Source organism: Pelobates fuscus, chromosome 9, assembly GCF_036172605.1.
Source record: "Pelobates fuscus isolate aPelFus1 chromosome 9, aPelFus1.pri, whole genome shotgun sequence".
Taxonomy (NCBI): domain Eukaryota; kingdom Metazoa; phylum Chordata; class Amphibia; order Anura; family Pelobatidae; genus Pelobates; species Pelobates fuscus.
In genome coordinates this window covers 18,458,190-18,473,587 of record NC_086325.1, presented here as the reverse complement: position 1 = coordinate 18,473,587, position 15,398 = coordinate 18,458,190, and the positions used below count along the sequence as shown (strand labels likewise).

General features: G+C 49.3%; 1 protein-coding gene across 1 annotated transcript in view; it reads right to left on the bottom strand.

Moving 5' to 3' along the window:
* Positions 1-6,382, bottom strand: part of MSH5 (mutS homolog 5) — an 88,089-nt gene extending 81,707 nt beyond the window's left edge. Inside the window, exon 1 of the mRNA XM_063431405.1 lies at positions 6,338-6,382. The gene's annotated coding sequence lies outside the window, so the exon portion shown is untranslated. The remainder of the gene's footprint in view (positions 1-6,337) is intronic.
* Positions 6,383-15,398: the final 9,016 nt, after the last annotated feature.

The window sequence follows — 15,398 nt, the reverse complement described above, 5'->3', positions numbered from 1 at the left end:
TTCAGTCTCCCCAGTTACAGCTCCCTCTCTCCCCGTCATTCAGTCTCCCCAGTTACAGCTCCCTCTCTCCCCCGTCATTCAGTCTCCCCAGTTACAGCTCCCTCTCTCCCCCTGTCATTCAGTCTCCCCAGTTACAGCACCCTCTCTCCCCCTGTCATTCAGTCTCCCCAGTTACAACACCCTCTCTCCCCCTGTCATTCAATCTCCCCAGTTACAGCTCCCTCTCTCCCCCTGTCATTCAGTCTCCCCAGTTACAGCTCCCTCTCTCCCCCTGTCATTCAGTCTCCCCAGTTACAGCACCCTCTCTCCCCCTGTCATTCAATCTCCCCAGTTACAGCACCCTCTCTCCCCCGTCATTCAGTCTCCCCAGTTACAGTTCCCCCGGTCATTCTGTCTCCCCAGTTACAGCTCCCTCTCTCCCCGAGTCATTCTGTCTGCCCAGTTACAGCTCCTTCTCTCCCCCTATCATTGTCTCCCCAGTTACAGATCCCCCTGTAATTCTGTCTCCCCAGTTACAGCTCCCCAGGTCATTCTGTCTCCCCAGTTACAGCTCCCTCTGTCCTGTCTACCCAATTACAGCTTCCCTCTTTCTACGTCATTCGGTCTCTCCAGTTACAGCTCCCCCTGTCATTCTGTCTCCCCAGTCACAGCTCCCTCTCTCCCCCTGTCATTCTGTCTCCCCAGTCACAGCTCCCTCTCTCCCCCTGTCATTCTGTCTACCCAATTACAGCTTCCCTCTTTCTACGTCATTCGGTCTCTCCAGTTACAGCTCCCCCTGTCATTCTGTCTCCCCAGTCACAGCTCCCTCTCTCCCCCTGTCATTCTGTCTCCCCAGTCACAGCTCCCTCTCTCCCCCTGTCATTCTGTCTCCCCAGTTACAGCTCCCTCTCTCGCCCTGTCATTCTGTCTCCCCAGTCACAGCTCCCTCTCTCCCCGTCATTCTGTCTCCCCAGTTACAGCTCCCTCTCTCCCCGTCATTGTCTCCCCAGTTACAGCTCCCTCTCTCCCCCTGTCATTCAGTCTCCCCAGTTACAGCTCCCTCTCCCCGTCATTGTCTCCCTAGTTACAGCTCCCTCTCCCCGTCATTCAGTCTCCCCAGTTACAGCTCCCTCTCTCCCCCTGTCATTCAGTCTCCCCAGTTACAGCACACTCTCTCCCCCTGTCATTCAGTCTCCCCAGTTACAGCACCCTCTCTCCCCCTGTCATTCAATCTCCCCAGTTACAGCTCCCTCTCTCCCCCTGTCATTCAGTCTCCCCAGTTACAGCTCCCTCTCTCCCCCTGTCATTCAGTCTCCCCAGTTACAGCACCCTCTCTCCCCCTGTCATTCAGTCTCCCCAGTTACAGTTCCCCCGGTCATTCTGTCTCCCCAGTTACAGCTCCCTCTCTCCCCGAGTCATTCTGTCTGCCCAGTTACAGCTCCTTCTCTCCCCCTATCATTGTCTCCCCAGTTACAGCTCCCCCTGTCATTCTGTCTTCCCAGTCACAGCTCCCTCTCTCCCCCTGTCATTCTGTCTCCCCAGTCACAGCTCCCTCTCTCCCCCTGTCATTCTGTCTCCCCAGTCACAGCTCCCTCTCTCCCCCTGTCATTCTGTCTCCCCAGTTACAGCTCCCTCTCTCGCCCTGTCATTCTGTCTCCCCAGTCACAGCTCCCTCTCTCCCCGTCATTCTGTCTCCCCAGTTACAGCTCCCTCTCTCCCCCTGTCATATTGTCTCCCCAGTTACAGCTCCCTCTCTCCCCGTCATTGTCTCCCCAGTTACAGCTCCCTCTCTCCCCGTCATTCAGTCTCCCCAGTTACAGCTCCCTCTCTCCCCGTCATTGTCTCCCCAGTTACAGCACCCTCTCTCCCCTTGTCATTCAATCTCCCCAGTTACAGCACCCTCTCTCCCCCTGTCATTCAGTCTCCCCAGTTACAGCTCCCTCTCTCCCCCTGTCATTCAGTCTCCCCAGTTACAGCTCCCTCTCTCCCCCTGTCATTCAGTCTCCCCAGTTACAGCTCCCTCTCTCCCCGTCATTCAGTCTCCCCAGTTACAGCTCCCTCTCTCCCCCGTCATTCAGTCTCCCCAGTTACAGCTCCCTCTCTCCCCCTGTCATTCAGTCTCCCCAGTTACAACACCCTCTCTCCCCCTGTCATTCAATCTCCCCAGTTACAGCTCCCTCTCTCCCCCTGTCATTCAGTCTCCCCAGTTACAGCTCCCTCTCTCCCCCTGTCATTCAGTCTCCCCAGTTACAGCACCCTCTCTCCCCCTGTCATTCAATCTCCCCAGTTACAGCACCCTCTCTCCCCCGTCATTCAGTCTCCCCAGTTACAGTTCCCCCGGTCATTCTGTCTCCCCAGTTACAGCTCCCTCTCTCCCCGAGTCATTCTGTCTGCCCAGTTACAGCTCCTTCTCTCCCCCTATCATTGTCTCCCCAGTTACAGATCCCCCTGTAATTCTGTCTCCCCAGTTACAGCTCCCCAGGTCATTCTGTCTCCCCAGTTACAGCTCCCTCTGTCCTGTCTACCCAATTACAGCTTCCCTCTTTCTACGTCATTCGGTCTCTCCAGTTACAGCTCCCCCTGTCATTCTGTCTCCCCAGTCACAGCTCCCTCTCTCGCCCTGTCATTCTGTCTCCCCAGTCACAGCTCCCTCTCTCCCCGTCATTCTGTCTCCCCAGTTACAGCTCCCTCTCTCCCCCTGTCATATTGTCTCCCCAGTTACAGCTCCCTCTCTCCCCGTCATTGTCTCCCCAGTTACAGCTCCCTCTCTCCCCGTCATTCAGTCTCCCCAGTTACAGCTCCCTCTCTCCCCGTCATTGTCTCCCCAGTTACAGCACCCTCTCTCCCCTTGTCATTCAATCTCCCCAGTTACAGCACCCTCTCTCCCCCTGTCATTCAGTCTCCCCAGTTACAGCTCCCTCTCTCCCCCTGTCATTCAGTCTCCCCAGTTACAGCTCCCTCTCTCCCCCTGTCATTCAGTCTCCCCAGTTACAGCTCCCTCTCTCCCCGTCATTCAGTCTCCCCAGTTACAGCTCCCTCTCTCCCCCGTCATTCAGTCTCCCCAGTTACAGCTCCCTCTCTCCCCCTGTCATTCAGTCTCCCCAGTTACAACACCCTCTCTCCCCCTGTCATTCAATCTCCCCAGTTACAGCTCCCTCTCTCCCCCTGTCATTCAGTCTCCCCAGTTACAGCTCCCTCTCTCCCCCTGTCATTCAGTCTCCCCAGTTACAGCACCCTCTCTCCCCCTGTCATTCAATCTCCCCAGTTACAGCACCCTCTCTCCCCCGTCATTCAGTCTCCCCAGTTACAGTTCCCCCGGTCATTCTGTCTCCCCAGTTACAGCTCCCTCTCTCCCCGAGTCATTCTGTCTGCCCAGTTACAGCTCCTTCTCTCCCCCTATCATTGTCTCCCCAGTTACAGATCCCCCTGTAATTCTGTCTCCCCAGTTACAGCTCCCCAGGTCATTCTGTCTCCCCAGTTACAGCTCCCTCTGTCCTGTCTACCCAATTACAGCTTCCCTCTTTCTACGTCATTCGGTCTCTCCAGTTACAGCTCCCCCTGTCATTCTGTCTCCCCAGTCACAGCTCCCTCTCTCCCCCTGTCATTCTGTCTCCCCAGTCACAGCTCCCTCTCTCCCCCTGTCATTCTGTCTACCCAATTACAGCTTCCCTCTTTCTACGTCATTCGGTCTCTCCAGTTACAGCTCCCCCTGTCATTCTGTCTCCCCAGTCACAGCTCCCTCTCTCCCCCTGTCATTCTGTCTCCCCAGTTACAGCTCCCTCTCTCGCCCTGTCATTCTGTCTCCCCAGTCACAGCTCCCTCTCTCCCCGTCATTCTGTCTCCCCAGTTACAGCTCCCTCTCTCCCCGTCATTGTCTCCCCAGTTACAGCTCCCTCTCTCCCCCTGTCATTCAGTCTCCCCAGTTACAGCTCCCTCTCCCCGTCATTGTCTCCCTAGTTACAGCTCCCTCTCCCCGTCATTCAGTCTCCCCAGTTACAGCTCCCTCTCTCCCCCTGTCATTCAGTCTCCCCAGTTACAGCACACTCTCTCCCCCTGTCATTCAGTCTCCCCAGTTACAGCACCCTCTCTCCCCCTGTCATTCAATCTCCCCAGTTACAGCTCCCTCTCTCCCCCTGTCATTCAGTCTCCCCAGTTACAGCTCCCTCTCTCCCCCTGTCATTCAGTCTCCCCAGTTACAGCACCCTCTCTCCCCCTGTCATTCAGTCTCCCCAGTTACAGTTCCCCCGGTCATTCTGTCTCCCCAGTTACAGCTCCCTCTCTCCCCGAGTCATTCTGTCTGCCCAGTTACAGCTCCTTCTCTCCCCCTATCATTGTCTCCCCAGTTACAGATCCCCCTGTCATTCTGTCTCCCCAGTTACAGCTCCCCAGGTCATTCTGTCTCCCCAGTTACAGCTCCCTCTCTCCCCCTGTCATTCTGTCTCCCCAGTTAAAGCTCCGCAGGTCATTCTGTCTCCCCAGGTCATTCTGTCTCCCCACTTACAGATCCCCAGGTTATTCTGTCTCCCCACTTACAGCTCCCTCTCTCCCCCTGTCATTCTGTCTCCCCAGTTACAGCTCCCTCTCTCCCCGAGTCATTCTGTCTCTCCAGTTACAGCTCCCTCTCTCATTCTGTATCCCCAGGTCATTCTGTCTCTCCAGTTACAGCTCCCTCTCTCCCCCCTGTCATTCTGTCTCCCCAGTTACAGCTCCCTCTCTCCCCGAGTCATTCTGTCTCTCCAGTTACAGCTCCCTCTCTCATTCTGTATCCCCAGGTCATTCTGTCTCCCCAGTTACAGCTCCCTCTCCCCCGTCATTCTGTCTCCCCAGTTACAGCTCCCTCTCCCCCGTCATTGTCTCCCTAGTTACAGCTCCCTCTCCCCGTCATTGTCTCCCTAGTTACAGCTCCCTCTCCCCGTCATTCTGTCTCCCCAGTTACAGCTCCCTCTCTCCCCGTCATTCTGTCTCCCCAGTTACAGCTCCCTCTCTATCCGTCATTCTGTCTACCCAGTTACAGCTCCCCCTGTCATTCAGTCTCCCCAGTTACAGCTCCCCCTCTCCCCCTGTCTCCCCAGTTACAGCTCCCCCTATCCCCCTGTCATTCTGTCTCCCCATTTACAGCTCCCCTTCTCCCCCTGTCATTCTGTCTCCCCAGTTACAGCTCCCCCTGTCATTCTGTCTCCCCAGTTACAGCTACCTCTCTCCCCCATCATTCTGTCTCCCCAGTTACAGCTCCCTCTCTCTCCCCAGTTACAGCTCCCCCTGTCATTCTGTCTCCCCAGTTACAGCTCCCTCTCTCCCCCTGTCATTTTGTCTCCCGAGTTACAGCTCCCTCTCCCCCCGCTGTCATATTGTCTCCCCAGTCACAGCTCCCTCTCTCCCCCTGTCATATTGTCTCCCCAGGTCATATTGTCTCCCCAGTTACAGCTCCCTCTCTCCCCCTGTCATATTGTCTCCCCAGTCACAGCTCCCTCTCTCCCCCTGTCATTCTGTCTCCCCAGTTACAGCTCCCCCTCTCCCCCTGTCATTCTGTCTCCCCAGTTACAGCTCCCCCTCTCCCCCTGTCATTCTGTCTCCCCAGTTACAGCTCCCCATGTCATTCTGTCTCCCCAGTTACAGCTCCCCCTGTCATTCTGTCTCCCCAGTTACAGCTCCCTCTCTCCCCGTCATTCTGTCTCCTCAGTTAAAGCTCCTCCTGTCATTCTCTCTCCCCTTGTCATTCTGTCTCCCCAGTTACAGCTGCCCCTGTCATTCTGTCTCCCCAGTTACAGCTGCCCCTGTCATTCTGTCTCCCCAGTTACAGCTGCCCCTGTCATTCTCTCTCCCCAGTTACAGCTGCCCCTGTCATTCTCTCTCCCCAGTTACAGCTGCCCCTGTCATTCTGTCTCCCCAGTTACAGCTGCCCCTGTCATTCTGTCTCCCCAGTTACAGCTGCCCCTGTCATTCTGTCTCCCCAGCCCCTGCCCAGGAATGCTGGAGGCCGTGTTCCCTGCTGGTTTCAGGGCAGACCCTCTCTGTGCCCCTCCCAGGCGGTGCGATGTGTGGGGATTCCCTGCATAGGGGCGCAGCCCGCCATTTCCCCTCACACTGCAGTCTATGTACACGGCCTGTGCTGACTGAGACCAGCTCCTTCACATCCCTGCGGCCCAGCTCCTGTCACTGAGGCCGAACCCCGGTGGCTGCCCGAACCATCCTGCTAGCCCGCCTGCCGCCCAGACACATCCAGGCCAGCGACACCACGGAGAACATACACATGCCTATCTGCTAATTCCCGCCCTCACGGAACCACAAGATGGCGCCCTCCCACGCTGCCACAGCGCTTTTCCCGCCTCGCTGCAGCCAGCATTCTAACCACGCCCACCTGCGCGCTCACTCAGCCGCACGTGCTAGCAAGGGGCGGGGTCAGGCGTGTGGCTGTGACAGGTAGCAGCTGGGGGTGCGGAGAGCGTGCGTTCCAAGCCTCTCTTTAGTGTGCGTTTCAAGCTTCTCTTCAGTGCGCTACTCTGCGTTCCAAGCCTCTCTTCAGTGTAATCAGTGTGCGTTCCAAGCCTCTCTCTCTTTATGATACTCTGTGTCCCAGTGGGAATGTAGTCACAGCAATGTTATTTATATTGTACAGTAACCATGAATGAGGTTAGAGTGCTGGAAATGCAAGCATTGTAATGACAGAAATGAAGCTCTATCATGTTTCTGTTAGTCTCTGAATCTGGCTGGCATTAATGTCAGGCATTAAAGGAACACTCCAGGCACCATAACCACTTCATCACACTATAGGGCAGTATGTTATTAGGACAGGTGGACGGACCAGCCACGGATGGCGTCAAGCTCCCCAGAGTCACGGACCGCTTCCTACTGGCAGGTCCATGCAGACAGCGCTACGAATCATGCGTTTACTCGGCCAGAGCACAGTTCCTGGTGTCCCCAAATACAAGACACTAAGGAACTCAATCAGGACTGTCCCATCAAACATGGGACTGTTGGGAGCCCTGGAGGTTCTGGTGCCCCACCCACATTGTTAGTACTCAAACGGTTTTGTGATGGTTTGATGTCAGATTGGAGACCCTGGGGTTGAACCCCTCAGGTAAAGTCGTTACGGTGCCTGAAGTGGTCCTTTTAAAAGAAAAAGGAGCTGACCGCAAAAAAAGTTAGCACAAGTAATTCGCAATTTTCTGCGTTTTGTTCAATTGTGTAATTTACAGAGACATGATAGGTCCAAGTTCTAAAACATAAAACGTAACATTTTGGCTATATGTCTGTTCAGTCATCAAAACTAAAAGAAAGCGTGAGAAATTAGGACATTTTATTTTCCTGTAATTTTAACTGTGAATCTCGTAATACTGTTAGCTGTAACTGCACTAAATTACACATATTTGAATGCTGTGATGTCCCACGTGTACCACAATGCCCCCCTTGTACAGGTTTTATGGAGTTTTTAAAGGTTACAGGGTCGAATAAAGAGCTTGCCCATGTCAGTTTTTACACGTTGACATTTGTCAGGTTGGTTTGCTCGGCCCATGTTGCATTTAAGACTGTATGGCAACCCAGGAATAAAAATTAGCCCCATTGTGGAATACCATTTGGAAAAGTAAACAACTCAGGGTCATAGGCGTGCGCAGCCTATAGTATTAGGGTGTGCACCCTAAAGCACAAACACACACCGCGTGCATATGTATGTATGTATGTATATATATATATATATATATATATATATACACACACACACATTCACTGCTGTGTGTGTGTGTGATGGTGCTGTGTGAGTAAGGGTGCTGTGTGTGAGGGTGCTGGTAGTATGCATGTTTGTGAGGGTGCTGCTAGTGTGCTGTGTGTGAGGGTGCTGCTTGTGTGCTGTTTGAGGGTGTTTTTTTGTGTGTTGTTGTTAGGGTCCTGTTAGTGTGCTGTGTGTGTGAGGGTGCTGTTTGTGTGATGTGCGTGTGTGAGGGTGCTGTTTGTGTGCTGTGTGTGGGTGTAGTGTGTTTGTGAGGGTGCTGTTAGTGTGTGAGTGTGCTGTGTGTTTGTGAGGGTGTTAGTGTACTGTGTGTGAGAGGGTGCTGTATGTGTGTGTGTGTGTGGGTGCTGAATGTGTCAGAGTGCTGTATGTGTGTAGGTGCTGTGTGTGTGTGCTGTATGTGTGTAGGTGCTGTGTGGGTGCTGTATGTGTGTAGATGCTGTATGTATGGGTGATTGTGGGGGTAGATTACTTAATATCCCTCCTCCCTTCTTACCTTATGTAGGGAGGGAGGATCCTTGTTCCTGCTGCCATCCCTGGTGTTCCAGTGGAGAGTAAACTCTAGTCTGCGGGGCTAGAGTTCACTCTCGCGAGATCTGAGTGTTGTCGCTAGAGCTCCCTGGGTCCTCTCCTGCCTCCCTCCATGCTGCTGTGGGCCGGTGGAGAGGGAGGCTTAGAGCAGAGCCGGCGTTTGGATAGCGCCGGCTCTGCATGAGCCGACAGGGGTGATCCTGAGATCTCCCCTGCCGGTCTCAATCCATAGGCGTGCCACGGGAATTAGGATGTGCCCAGGCACACCCGGCACACCCCGTGCACACGCCTATGCCCAGGGTATTCAAAATGAGATGTCCAGTCTTTTTAAGTAGCCAAAGTTAGTGTTCATATTTTTTTTTTTTTATTATTTTTACACACAAAAAAAAACATACTTTCACTGATGATTTAATCGTCATATGTTTTTCTGCTCTAAAACACTCATATTTGTGTTCAGCGATGTCTCCCGAGTGCAACAGTACACCCCATGTACAGGATTTTGGTGTTTTGGAAAATTACAGGGTCAAATACCAGAGTTGCAAATTAAATTATCTGGACTTTCTGTCTGGGCTGTAAGGCAGGTCCCACAATATAAAACAATATATAAATACACTTAGAATGAAATTATACAATATAATTTCAAGTGTGTTTTGATGAGATATATATAGTTATATTTTTCTATTAAAGGAACACTAGAGGGTCAGGAACACAAACATGGATCCCTGACCCTATAGTGTTATAACCACCATCTAGCCCCCTTGATCTAACCACCACTTGCCTCCCTAAATATAGTACAATCTTACTTGTATTCAAGTCTGTAGCTGCTGGCTCTGACCTGTCTGCTGACATCATCAGAATAGGTGGTCTGAGTTAATCACTATGCATCTCAATAGGATTGGCTGAGACTGTGAAGGAGGCAGATCGGGGGCAGAGTCAACACAAGTCAAACTTAGCCCTGGCCAATCAGCATCTCCTCATAGAAATTTATTGAATCAATGCATCTCTATTAGGAAAGTTCAGTGTCTACATGCCGAGGGTGGAGACACTGAATGGCAGTCACACTGTGCAGCACTGCCAGAGGAAGCAATTCTAGCAGCCATCTGAGGAGTGGCAAGTGGAGTTATCACTAGGATGTAATATAAACACTGCATTTTCTCTGAAAAGACAATATTTACAGCAAGATACCTAAAGGGAATGGTTATACTGACCAGAAGAAATGCAATAAGCTGTTGTTGTGTTGGTGACTATAATGTCCCTTTAATTATATATTGTTGATCTGGCTCACAAACCAGGCAGTACCCCTGCAGTTAATCAAGCCAATCCGAGTCATGTGATCAGTGTCATCTCGATCACATGACTAGGATCAGCTGGATTGACTGCCGATTACCACTGAGGGTAAGTATTTGGGCTTGAGGAAGGGCCAGGTTGTGGGGCATTCTATGCCGCTCTATTGGCCTTTTGTAGGATGGCACAGTGCTCCTTAATGTTGGGAAAGAGTCAAGCCATTCAATGTCTTAACAAGTCAACAGGCGAGCACAGGGTGGTGGATGCCTCAGGAAATCCTAGTTTTTGTCAAACAACTCAAAAGAAGCTAATATTTATTTTAGATGAATTTAAAGCCATTTCAGATGTGCCACTATTAAGCAACACGTGGCTTGAAAGCGGCTTCTTATTATCTTTATACTTTTCACTTTTTGTACCAGTTATGACACGTTCACCTGGATGACAAACAACTCCTTTAGCAATGGATAGAGAGATAAGTGATATGTTAGATGGTTAGTTACAGTTATGGGATAAAGAAAGTACACACTCTCTGAATTATATGGTTTTATATATCAGGACATGATAAGCATCGGTTTCTCAGCAGGTCTTATAATTGGGTAAATGCAACCTTCGCAACTCTCCTAAATGGAGAATTCTTGGGTGTAAAGTACACCTTATGACACAATAGCATGTAGAACCATCTTTAGCAGCAATAACTTGCAGTAATCGTTTTCTGTGTAACTTTTGTCAGTCGCTTACGCTGTTGTGGAGGAATTTGGGGCCGCTATTCTTTATCAGTTGCTTCAGTTCATTGAGGTTTGTTAATGTACAGCTCTCTTAAGGTCCTGCCACAGCATCTAAACCAGGTTGAGACTTTGACTGGGCCATTGCAACACCTTGATTCTTTCAGCCATTCTGTTACATAGTTACTTAGCTGAAAAGAGACTTGCGTCCATCAAGTTCAGCCTTCCTCACAAATGTTTTTGCTGTTGATCCAAAAGAAGGCAAAAAAACTCAGTCTGAAGCGCTTACAATTTTGCAAAAAACTAGGAAAAAATCCTTCTTGACCCCAAAATAGCAGTCAGATGTCTCCTTGGATCAAGCAGCTATTACCCCACTAATTAGAAATTATATCCCTGTATGTTATGTTGAAGATTTGCTGGTGTTCTTGGGATTTCTGAAAATATTTTGAGCATTGCAGTCTGACCTTGGGGTGAATTTACTGGGACATCCACTCATGGGAAGATTGGCAACTGTCTTGAATGGTTTCCACTTTTGAATAATCCTTTTCCCTGTAAATTGATGGACTTTAAATTGTTTGCAAATGGCCTTATAACTCTTCTCGGTTTGATGGGCAGCAGCAATTGCTTCTCTATGATTATTGCTGATGTCTATTCTCCTTGGTATTGTGTTAACACACATCTGAATGCTCCAGATCAGCAGACTGCTAAAACGTCAGCTTTTATAGAGGTGGTCACACTTGCTTATTGAACATCAATTAACCAAGGGCATTAGATTGGCAGCACCCAGTGGCGTACACACAACCCATGGGGCCCCGGTGCGAAAACTGATCCGTGGGCCCCCCCCGCGCGCGCTTACTCTGCGCGGGCTGGGTCCGCAACACATGGCGGCGGGCACCTGGTCGCAGGGCTGCGACCCCTGCGACCACGGTATGTACGCCAGTGCATGCATAAACACATACACTTAAAGGACCACTACAGACACCCAGATCACATCAGCTCAATGAAGTGGTCTGGGTGCCAGGTCTCTCTAGTTTTAAACCTGCAGCTGAAAACAGCAGTTTCAGAGAAACTGCTATGTTTCAGTGAGGGTTAATCCAGCCTCTAGAGGCTGTCTCATTGACAGCCGCTAGAGGATTTTCTGCGATTCTCACTGTGAAAATCACAGTGAGAAGACGCTGAACGTCCATAGGAAATGCTTTCCTATGGGCGGTTTGAATGCGCGCGTGGCTCTTGCCACGAATGCACATTCGGAGCTGAGAGGCGGATCGGGGCGGAGAGATCCCCAGCGCCAAGGGAGCCCGGCGCTGGAGAAAGGTAAGTGCTTAAGACACACACGCACACATTAACTGACAGACACACACTCAGTGACAAACATACATACACACTCACTAACAGACGCACACAGACACACACTCTAACACTAACACGCACACTCTAACACATGCACACTCTAACACACACACACACACTAACACACACACTCTAATACTAACACACACTCTAACACTAAGACACACACACTCTAACACACGCTCACACACACACTCTAACACTAACACACACTCACTAACACACATACACTAACACACACACACACTCACTAACATACACTCACACACACACTAACATACACTCTCACACACACACTCACTAACATACACTAACACACTCACACACACACTAACACACACTCACACACACACACTAACATACACTCAGACACACACTAACACTCACACACATACACTCACACACACTCACTAACATACACTCACACACACACACACACTAACATACACTCACACACACACTAACACTCACACAGACATACACTCACACACACACTAACACACACTCACTAACATACACAAACATACACTCACTAACATACACTCACACACTCACTAACATACACTAAGATACGCTCACACTAACACACACTCACTAACATACACTCACACTAACATACACTCACTAACATACACTAACACACTCACTAACATACACTCACACTAAGATACGCTCACACTAACACACACTCACTAACATACACTCACACTAACATACACTCACTAACATACACTAACACACTCACTAACATACACTCACACACTCACTAACATACACTCACACTAAGATACACTCACACTAAAACACACTCACTAACATACACACTAACATACACTCTAACATACACTCTAACATACACTAACACACACTCACTAACATACACTCACACTAAGATACACACTCACTAACATACACTCACACTAACATACACTCACACTAACATACACTCTAACATACACATGTTTATTTTTGTTGTTGTTTTTTTTATTTAATCCCCCCAGCCTCCTTACCTGTGGGAGAGCTGAGGGGATTCCCTGGGGTCCAGTGGTGTCACCCGGCTGGCTGGTCCTGCGGGCGCACGAGGGAGCACTTTCCCCTGGGTGCTCCCTCTTCAGCTCCCTCGCGCGCCGCGTACTGATGCCGGAGCCGGAAGATGACGTCATCTTCCGGCTCCGGTTTCAGTGCGGTGCGCGAGGGAGCTGAAGAGGGAGCACCCAGGGGAAAGTGCTCCCTCGTGCGCCCGCCAGCCTGGTGATAGCAGGGCCAGCCTCGGGGGGCCCTGAGGTGGCCGGCTCCTGGGCCCCCCAGGAGAAGAGGCTGGCCCTGTGGGTACATACCTGGGTCGCAGGGCGGCCGGGCCCCCTGGTGGGCCGGGCCCGGTCGCAGCCGCGACCCCTGCGACCCCGGTATGTACGCCACTGGCAGCACCTGTCTGCTACTTAGCCTCTTAATTCATATGGAAGCAGAAAGGGTGTACTTAGCTTTTTACACATGGCTTCCTCATTTTGACTTTATTTTTATTTAAAGGCACACTATAGTCACCAAAATAACTTTAGCTTAATTAAGCAGTTTTAGTGTATAGATCATGCCTCTCGGGTTTCACTACTCAATTCACTGCCATTTAGGAGTTAAATCACACTTGTTTCTGTTGATGCAGCCCTAGCGACACCTCCCCTGGCTGTGACTGACACAGCCTGCATTTCAATCAGATGTAACTTACTTTAAAAGCTTTAATCTCCTGCTCTATAAATTGAACTTTAATTACATACAGGAGTCTCCTGCAGGGTCTAGCAGGCAATCGATGGAGCAGGAGATAGGGAATTCAAAATAGTACAAAATTTGCAATAAAGGAAGTGTAAACATTAGACGACTCTTTAAGGAAGTGTTCAGGAACGCTGCATAAGTCACATGCAGAGAGGTTTGACTAGGGCTGTGCAAACAAAGTGATAAAACTGCTAAATGGCGCAGAATTGAGCAGTGAGACTGCAGGGACATGATCTATACACCAAAACCGCTTCATTAAGCTAAAGTTGTTTTGGTGACTATAGTGTCTCTTTAAATAAATCATGACACGGTGTAATATGTCATGTGTTGTTGTTTATCTGCAGTTGTATTTACCTAATTTCAAGACTTTGTAAGAAACTGATAGTTATTATGTCCTGATATGTAAAACCGCAGCATTCAAAGAGGGTGTACTTTCTTTTTCCAATGACTGCACATTGTTTGGCAAGTACTTATACCCACGCTGCACCGCACTGATAGCAGCTTTGTGGGTACTACACTCAGAGCACAACTGTCACTGCAAAATGCTTTTTGGACATAACGATCCTTTAATCAAGTTTTGCAAGGAAGCAGATTTTTATTTTAAATGTAAAAAAAAATAATAAGAAAACTCGTGCCTTCAGTATATGACTGGATCCTTCCGCCATTTGCAAACACCATGGGTCGATCAGACAGTGAAAGCTGACAGTCTCTATGGTCTTCCCTACTTCACTCCCAGCACAGCTGCATGGAAAACCATAGAGACTGTCTGTTTTTAAACACTGTCTGACTGACCCAAGGTGCATGTATATGGCTGAAGGATCCTCTCATATACTAAAGGCAGGGGTGAGTTTTTCCTAATCTATTTACACCTACAGACATATAAAAGGATAAAGAGTCGTTCTCTCCTGTGACACTAAAGAAACAGCGTCCAGGTGAGTTCTGTCTGGATACAGTTACCTTAAGCTGCTACATATCTGTAGACGTAGGAGCATACCTTACTAGGTTGTTATTTATTTGCTTTCTCAGTGTATATCATTTTAACCCCTTAAGGACAGATGACGGATATATTCCGTCATGATTCCCTTTTATTCCAGAAGTTGTGTCCTTTTTAAGTCAAGATATTTACCTAGCTGCAGTACTCCTATCATTATCACACATTACCAACAAGACTGCTTACATATGCAGGCGATACAGCGATGTTCACTTTGCTTGTTGGTGAGAATCACTGTACATATTTCTCTCTGGTTCTATTTACACAAAATAAAAGCCTATTAGCCCTGCTTTGGAACAATTATAAAAAGATAAACCGGGGTGTTTAAAAAAAAAAATAAAAAATACACTATAGTAACAAAGAAAACTGTTTGTGGTGATTTTAAAAATGAATTGCAAAATCCAGGTCAAATTATTGAATTGGAATAGCAACACATCTATTTCAGCTATTTTTTGCCCAAACTCTTTTAAGTTGAGTTTCCTAAAAGAAGAAACAAATAAATGAGTCTTCCTTTAATGGTCTGGTGATCACTTATTCTAGCTTGTTTATTTCATATCGATTTGCAGGCCTATCGTGATGTCAGCTTATTGTTTCGTGAATTAACCCCGGGAATATTCATCCTGCGGAGTATTGACAGACAGACTACAGTAGCTTTATCTTAAAGACAGAAGTTCTGCTCCAACTCTACACAGAAGGGAAGTCGATTCTTTACCCGAGTTACAATTATAAATGATCATGTTTCCGGCCTCACAGAAGACCCCACCTCCTCTTCCTTCCTCTTGCTTGTGAATTAACTCCAGCAATTTTCAAACCCCCTTTGCACTTTTATAAAGGGTGCTTTTGTTAGCCCCGGCGCTCTGGGATTTTCATTGGTAATTTGGGGATTTATCTTTATTAAAATGGCTCTGTTACTTCACAGGCACGTTTTACATCATGCTTCGCTGAAGTTCCCTTTCATATGCTACTTTTTTCTCCTTGCAGTCTGTCGTTTGCTTTAAAACCCTTTCCGATGGTAGGGCGTGCTATGAGGAGGACTCATGGCCCCTGGGAA